At 50.7% G+C, this 8163-nt stretch overlaps 1 pseudogene; it reads left to right on the forward strand.

Annotated features, from left to right (window-relative positions):
- Positions 1–7107: 7107 nt before the first annotated feature.
- Positions 7108–7217, forward strand: LOC115932028 (uncharacterized; annotated as a pseudogene).
- The last annotated feature ends 946 nt before the right edge of the window (positions 7218–8163 follow it).

The raw sequence follows: 8163 nt of genomic DNA on the forward strand, positions 1-8163 counted from the left end.
CCAGGCCCTCTTTTTATTTTAGACACAGGGTTTCACTCTGTTGCCCAGGTTGGAGTACAGTGGTGCTATCATAGCTCATTTCAGCCTCAACCTCTCCAGGCTCAAGCAATCCTCCCACCTCAGCCTCCCAAGTAGCTGGGACTACAGGTGCCACCACCACGCCTGGCTAATTTTTTAAAAAGTTTTTTGTAGAAACAGGGTCTTGCTATGTTGCCTAGGCTGTTCTGGACCTCCTGACTCTGTCTCCCAAAGTGTTGGGATTACAGGTGTGAGTTCATTGCACACAGCCCATCCCTTTCACTACAGGAGGCAAGCCAGAGCCCCAAAGAGGTTCTTGGTGCCTCAAGAACCCTGTTCCTCAGCCCAGATTGAGGAGGGGATGTGTTTTCTCCACTCCTGCCCCACCTCCAAACTGCTAGAGAGGAACCTCAGCAGGGAAATGAAGCATTGCTTCACCTTGCCTCTACCTCTGGCCCTGGGGTACCCTCTCTGTCCACTTGACCCCCACTCCTCCAACCACTGAGGCTGTGCTGACCTTCTGCCTGCTCCATCCTGTAACTACCTCACATTCACACAACCCAATGAAGCAGATATGGCTCTGAGTTCCATTTCACAGGTATGAAAACTGAGGTCCGTAGAAGTCAGTTCTAGGGCATCTGGCCTAGTGGCACAGCCAGGACTTTTTTTTTTTTTTTTTTTTTTTTTTTTGAGACCAGGTCTCGCTCTGTCACCACACGGGATTGTAGTGGCACGATCTCAGCGCACTGCAACCTCTGCCTCCCGGGTTCAAGTGATTCTTCTGCCTCAGCCTCCCGAGTAGCTGGGATTACAGGCACGCGCCACCGTGCCCGCCTCGGCCTCTGAAAGTGGTAGGATTATAGGCGTGAGCCGCTGAGCTTGGCATTTTTTTTTTTTTTTAATTTTTGGACTTTTTTTTTTGGAGACTGAGTCTCTGTCACCCAGGCTGGAGTGCAATGGTGCGATCTTGGCTCACCGCAACCTCTGCCTCCCAGTTTCAAGTGATTCTCTTGCCTCAGCCTCCCGAGTAGCTGGGATTACAGGCATGTGCCACCACGCCAGGCTAATTTTGTATATATATGTATTTTTTTTTTAGTAGAGATGGGGTTTCACCATATTGGTCAGGCTGGTCTCCAACTCCCGAACTCAGGTGATCCGCCCACCTCGGCCTCCTAAAGTGCTGGGATTACAGGCGTGAGCCACCGCGCCCGGCCGGATTTGGTTCCTGGTTCGACTGTCTCCCCATGAGTTTCACCGAGAAACAGCCCTGCTGGCCCTTGTCTCCACCTATCACAGAAGAACAACTGGGTCCCCTCCTTTACCCATCCTGGGGCCACTGTATCCTACACACAGACCCCAGAAAACAGAGCCTGCCAGTCTAATGGTGGAGACAACTCTGAGATCAAATGGCACGTGGCAGATTGATCAGGAGCAGGAGACCCAGGACCTGGGAGAGACAGAGCACTGAATTCACAAACTACCCCAAGCAGAGGGCAAGCAAAGCTCCCTAAGAAAGTGGAGCCAGGCCAGACACGGTGGCTCACGTCTATAACCCCAACACTTTGGGAGGCCGAGGCCGGTGGATCATGAGGTCAAGAGTTCAGGACCAGCCTGGCCAAGATGGTGAAACCGTGTCTCTACTGAAAATACAAAAATTAGGCCGAGCACGGTGGCTCACGCCTGTAATCTCAGCACTTTGGGAGGCCAAGGCAGGCGGATCACGAGGTCAGGAGATTGAGACCATCCTGGCTAACACGGTGAAACCCCGTCTCTACTAAAAATACAAAAAATTAGCCGGGCATGGTGGGGGACACCTGTGGTCCCAGCTACTCGGGAGGCTGAGGCAGGAGAATGGCGTGAACCTGAGAGGTGGAGCTTGCAGTGAGCCGAGATTGCGCCACTGCACTCCAGCCTGGGTGACAGAGCAAGACTCCATCTCAAAAAAAAAAACAAAACAAACAAACAAAAAAATTAGCTTGGCATGGTGGTAGGTACCTGTAATCCAGCTACTGAGGAGGTTGAGGCAGAGAATCACTTGAACCCGGGAGGCAGAGGTTGCAGTGAGCCGAGATGGCACCACTGCACTCCAGCCTGGGCAACAGAGCGAGACTCTGTCTCAAAAAAAAAAAAAAAAAAATAGCTGGGCATAGTGGTGCACACCTGTAGTCCCAGCTGCTTCCAGCTGCTTGGGAGACTGAGGCAGGAGGATCCCTTGAGCCCATGAGTTTGAGGCTGCAGTGAGTTATGATTGCACCACTGCACTCCAGCCTGGATGACAGAGCGAGACCCTGTCTCTAAGAAACAGATAAAAATACAAATAAAAAAGAAAGAGCATGGCCAGGTGCGGTGGCTCAAGCCTGTAACCCCAGCGCTTTGGGAGGCAGAGGCTGGTGGATCATGAAGTCAGGAGTTTAAGACCAGTCTGGCCAAGATGGTGAAACCCTGTCTCTACTAAAAACAGAAAAATGAGTCGGGTGTGGTGGTGGGCGCCTGTAATCTCAGCTACTCGGGAGGCTGAGGCAGAGAATTGTTTGAACCCAGGAGGCAGAGGTTGCAATGAGCCAAGATTGCGCCATTGCACTCCAGCCTGGGGGCGACAGAGTGAGAATCTGTCTCAAAAAAAAAGAAAAAGAGGCCAGGCGTGGTGGCTCAAGCCTGTAATCCCAGCACTTTGGAAGGCCGAGGCGGGCGGATCACAAGGTCAGGAGATCAAGACCATCCTGGCTAACAGGGTGAAACCCCGTCTCTACTAAAAATACAAAAAATTAGCCAGGCGTGGTGGCGGGCGCCTGTAGTCCCAGCTACTCGGGAGGCTGAGGTAGGAGAATGGCGTAAACCCGGGAGGCGGAGCTGGCAGTGAGCCGAAATTGCGCCACTGCACTCCAGCCTGGGGGACAGAGTGAGACTCCAAAAAACAAGTGGCCGGGCACGGTGGCTCACGCCTGTAATCCCAGCACTTTGGGAGGCCAAGGGGAGTTGATCCGGAGGTCAAGAGATTGAGACCATCCTGGCCAACCAATATGGTGAAACCCCGTCTCTACTAAAAATACACAAATTAGCTGGGCGTAGTGGTGCACACCTGTAGTCCCAGCTACTCAGGAGGCTGAGACAGGAGAATTACTTGAACTCAGGAGGCGGAGGTTGCTGTGAGCCAAGATGGTGCCACCGCACTCCAGCCTGGGTGACAAAGCGAGACTCTGTCTCAAAAAAAAAAAAAAAAAAGAGCAGCCAGAGAAAACCACACTAGGAGTGACCTTAGAGCAGGCACTGAAGAACAGCAAGGCATGGCAGGCAGAGGGCATGGCAAGGGCACGGCCCCTTCCTTGGCTCCTCAGACCAGGGAAGTCAGTTCCCCTCTTATGACCAGACAAAGCAGCCTGCACCTTTTTGCCCAGCCCCAGCACCCTTGTGAGTATTCTGTCATCTTCTCCTTAGTCTGTGGGCTTCTGAGGCCAGGGAACACATCTGTGCTGTTCACTAGCCCAGTGCCCACCTCATCACTGCTGTCAGCATCTGTTGGTTGAATGACAGTTCCATGAGTGGCCTCCCTTGGGCTCAAGGTGCCTGGCTCTGCTAGGGGTGAAGGAGTGGTGACTTGACAGGGAGGTGTGTGGTGAGGAGCGGGGCACCCATCACAGGCCTGGCCTTTGCTACAGGGAATATGCTTGCTGGGGATGCATTCTTCAGATGGTGTTCCTAAGAGGGTGAACTGAGCTCATGTCAGTCTGAGGGGCTGGAGTCTGAGGTTAGCTACGGACCTTGGGCAGGTGACTTAACCTCTCTAACCTTGGTTTTCTACTGGGTCTTGCCCTGTCATCATGGCTAGGCTGCAGTGATGCAATCTCAGCTCACTGCAGCCTTGACCTCCTGAGCTCAAGCTATTCTCCCACCTCACCCTCCTGAGTAGCACTCACCACCATGGGCCTGGCTTTTTTCTTTTTTGTATTTGTAGAGCCAGGGTTTCGCCATGTTGCCCAGGCTGGTCTGTAACTCCAGGGCTCAGCTGACCCACCCACCTCAGCCTTCCGAAGTGCTAGGATTACAGGCATGAGCCACCACCCCTGGCCTCATTCATTTGACTTTCATTTTCATTTTTATTATTATTTTTTTTAGACTCAGGGTCTCACTCAGTCTCCCAGGCTGGAGTGCAGTGGTGTGACCTTGGCTTACTGCAGCGTCAAATTCCTGGGCTCAAATGATCCTCCTGTCTTAGCTTCTGAGTAGCTGGGACTATAGGTGCATGCCACCATGCCCGGCTAATTTTTTTTTTTTTTTTTTGAGGCCGCGTCTGGCTGTTGCCCAGCTATGGTACAATGGCGCAAGTATAGCTCACTGCAACCTCGAATTCTTGGGCTCAAGCAATCCTCCCACCTCAGCCTCCCAAGTAGCTAGTACTATAGACGAGTGCCACCATGCCCGGCTAATTTTAAAAATTTTTTGTAGAGACGAGATGTCACTGTGTTGCCCAGGCTGGTATCAAACTCCTGGACTCAAGCAATCCTCCCGCCTTGGCTTCCCAGAGTGCTGGGATTATAGGCGCCAGCTACCATGAGTGGTCTCATTTGACTTTTTTTTTTTTTGAGACAAAGTCTTGCTCTGTAGCCCAGGCTGGAGTGCAGTTGCATGATCTCACTTCACTGTTACCTCTGTCTCCTGGGTTCAAGCAATTCTCCTGCCTCGGCTTCCCAAATAGCTGGGATTACAGGCGTGCATTACCACACCCAGCTATTTTTTTTTTTTGTATTTTTAGTGGAGACAGGATTTCACATGTTGGCCAGGCTGGTCTCGAACTCCTGACCTCAGGTGATCCTCCTGCCTCAGTCTCCCAAAGTGCTGGGATTACAGGCGCGAACCACTGTGCCCGACTTCATTTGACCTTTTTTTTTTTTTTTGAGGTGGAGTCTTGCTCTGTTGCCCAGGCTGGAGTGCAATGGCGCAATCTTGGCTCACTGCAACCTCTCCCTCCCGGGTTCAAGTGATTCTCCTGCCTCAGCTTCCCGAGTAGCTGGAATTACAGGTGTCTGCCACCACGTCTGGCTAATTTTTGTACTTTTAGTAGAGATGGGGTTTCACCATGCTGGCCAGGCTGGTCTCGAACTCCCAACCTCAGGTGATCTACCCGCCTTGGCCTCCTAAAGTGCTGGGATTACAGGCGTGAGCCACTGCACCTGGCCCCTCATTTGACTTTTAATTGAGAACCTACTTGGTGCCATGTATAAGCTGGATACAAGAGTGAACAAGACCAAGCCTTCCTGCCCTCATGCCAGCTGCTCAGCAGTATTTCAGGACTGTATCAGGGTGATTAGCCTGGGATCACAGGAGACTTCCTACAAGAGATGATGTCTGAACTGAGTTGTTCACCAGGCACAGGTGGGAGAAGGGAGAAGGCTGGCCTGGACAGGAGGAGCCCTGGTGTGAATGCCCAGAGATGGCAGGAGAAATCATGGCGTATATAAGGTGTCTTGAGCTTGGGATATGGGAAGGTGAGAAGTGATATTGTATGGGACATACTTTTTTTTTTTTTTTTGAGACGGAGTCTCGCTGTCACCCAGGCTGGAGTGCAGTGGCACGATCTCAGCTCACTGCAGGCTCCGCCTCCTGGGGTTCACACCATTCTCCTGCCTCAGCCTCCCGAGTAGCTGGGACTACAGGCGCCCGCCACCACGCCCGGCTAATTTTTTGTATTTTTAGTAGAGACGGGGTTTCACCGTGTTAGCCAGGATGGTCTTGATCTCCTGACCTCGAGATCCGCCCGCCTCGGCCTCCCAAAGGGCTGGGATTACAGGCATGAACCACCGCGCCCGGCCGGGACATACTTATACTAAAGCATTATTGGTTGTTTATCCGAAATTCAAATTTGGGCATACTGTTAAATGCTAAATCTAGCTGTCATAGTAAGAAGCTGAAATTTACTGTATGGGGGTATTTTGTATATTTGTTTTCTTTCTGTTTTTATTGAAAACAGATAATGGTAAAATAACAGACCCTTCCTACATGACACAACAATCATAGTCACTGTACCAGGGCTCACCAGAGCCTGAGTTCCGTGCTCTGCCTGCTCAACCACATGTCATTCAAGCCTCCCAAGGGGGTGGTGCCCTGATTCCCAAATGGATGAGGAAAGCAGATCATAGTGGTTAGATCTTGGACTAGACACACAGAGAATCCGGAGGGAGTGAGGACACAAAATGAACCCATTTCTGGCGGGTCTTCCCATCCCTGCTAATCTGTAGTTTTTATATTTCCATATTACCTTCCGCCCAGATCTAGCTTTACTGGGTTGCTGCCAGGGAGAACAAATTTTTGAAATCTGCTATTTTATTTCTATTAATTAATTAATTAATTACTTTAAGACGAGGTCTCGCTCTGTTGTCCAGCCTGGGCGCAGTGGCATGATCTCAACTCACTGCAACGTCTGCCTCCCTAGTTCAAGTGATTCTCCCACCTCAGACTCCCGAGTAGCTGGGATTATCCGTATGTGACACCATGCCTGGCTAATATTTTAGTAGAGACAGGGTTTCTTCATGATCACCAGGCTGGTCTCAAACTCCTGGCCTCAAGTGATCCACCTGCCTCGGCCTCCCAAAGTGCTGGGATTAGAGGTGTGAGCCACTGTGCCCAGCCTAAAAATATTTTTTAATAGCACCACACTGTAGGCTGGGTGCGGTGGCTCACACCTGTAATCCCAGCACTTAGGGAGGCTGAGGCGGGTGGATCACTTGAGGTCAGGAGTTCAAGACCAGCCTGGCCAACATGGTGAAACCCCGTCTCTACGAAACATACAAAAATTAGCCAGGCATGGTGGCAGATACCTGTAATCCAGCTACTTAGGAGGCCGAGGCAGGAGAATTGCTTGAACCCGGGAGGTGGAGGTTGCAGTGAGCAAAGACTGTGCCATTGCACTCTAGCCTGGGTGACAGGAGCAAGACTCCATCTCAAAAAAAAAAAAAAAAAAAAAAAGCAAAGAAAAAAGAAAACAAAAAGCACCACACTGTAAATAAACTGAACAACCATGGTTAACGAAGTGTGAATAAATTACAGAAGCTCCATACTCTGGAACATTTGTCAGCTCTTAAAGAATGAATTATGATCCTTTTGTAGTTCATAAGCATGATGATTATGTGTTCACACACGTTCCCATGTAAGATGTGCCACCTTCAAATCTTTTTTTTTTTGAGAGGGAGTCTTGCTCCGTCACCCAGGCTGGAGTGCAGTGGCGCGATCTTGGCTCACTGCAAGCTTCGCCTCCCGGGTTCACGCCATTCTCCTGCCTCAGCCTCCTGAGTAGCTGGGACTGCAGGCACCCGCCACCACGCCTGGCTAATTTGTTTGTATTTTCAGTAGAGATGGGGTTTCACTGTGTTAGCCAGGATGGTCTCAATCTCCTGAACTCGTGATCCGCCCGCCTTGGCCTCCCAAAGTGCTGGGATTACAGGCGTGAGCCACGGTGCCCGGCCGCCACCTTCAAATCTTGTTACGACATAGGCACATTACCCGTCTGACATGAAAAAAAAAAAAAAAGAAGGAATTATGGAAATGAACTAGAAAAATGTCTATGATTTCAAAATAGTAGGATCTTTTTTGTAAGGTGAGTAGATACATATCGATGTCAGAGAAGAGAGTTAAACTGTTAATGTTACTTCAGAAAGGACTGATTAGGGTGGAGGAGGAGGGAGAATTTAACTTTAAAAAATTGCTGGGCATGGGCTGGGCACGGTGGCCCACGCCTGTAATCCCAGCATTTTGGGAGGCCGAGGTGGGCAGATCACGAGGTCAATAGATCGAGACAACCCTGGCAACATGGTGAAACCCCATCTCTACTAAAACTACAAAAATTAGCTTGGTGTGGCGGTGCTCACTTGTAATCCCAGCTACTTGGGAGGCCGAGGCAGGAGAATCGCTTGAACCCGGGAGCTGGAGGTTGCAATGAACGGAGATCGCGCCTCTGCACTCCAGCCTAGGTGACAGCTCGAGACTCCACCTGCACAAAAAAAAAAAAAAAATTACCGAGCATGGTGTCTCATGCTTGTAATCCCAGCACTTTGGGAGGCTGAGGTGGGAGAATTGCTTGAGTCTGGGAGTTTGAGATCAGCCTGGGCAGCACAGTGAGACCCTGTCTGTACAGAAAATAAAAAATTAGCCGGG

The sequence above is a fragment of the Gorilla gorilla genome, chromosome 23, assembly GCF_029281585.2.
Source record: "Gorilla gorilla gorilla isolate KB3781 chromosome 23, NHGRI_mGorGor1-v2.1_pri, whole genome shotgun sequence".
In the NCBI taxonomy this organism is placed as follows: Eukaryota; Metazoa; Chordata; class Mammalia; order Primates; family Hominidae; genus Gorilla; species Gorilla gorilla.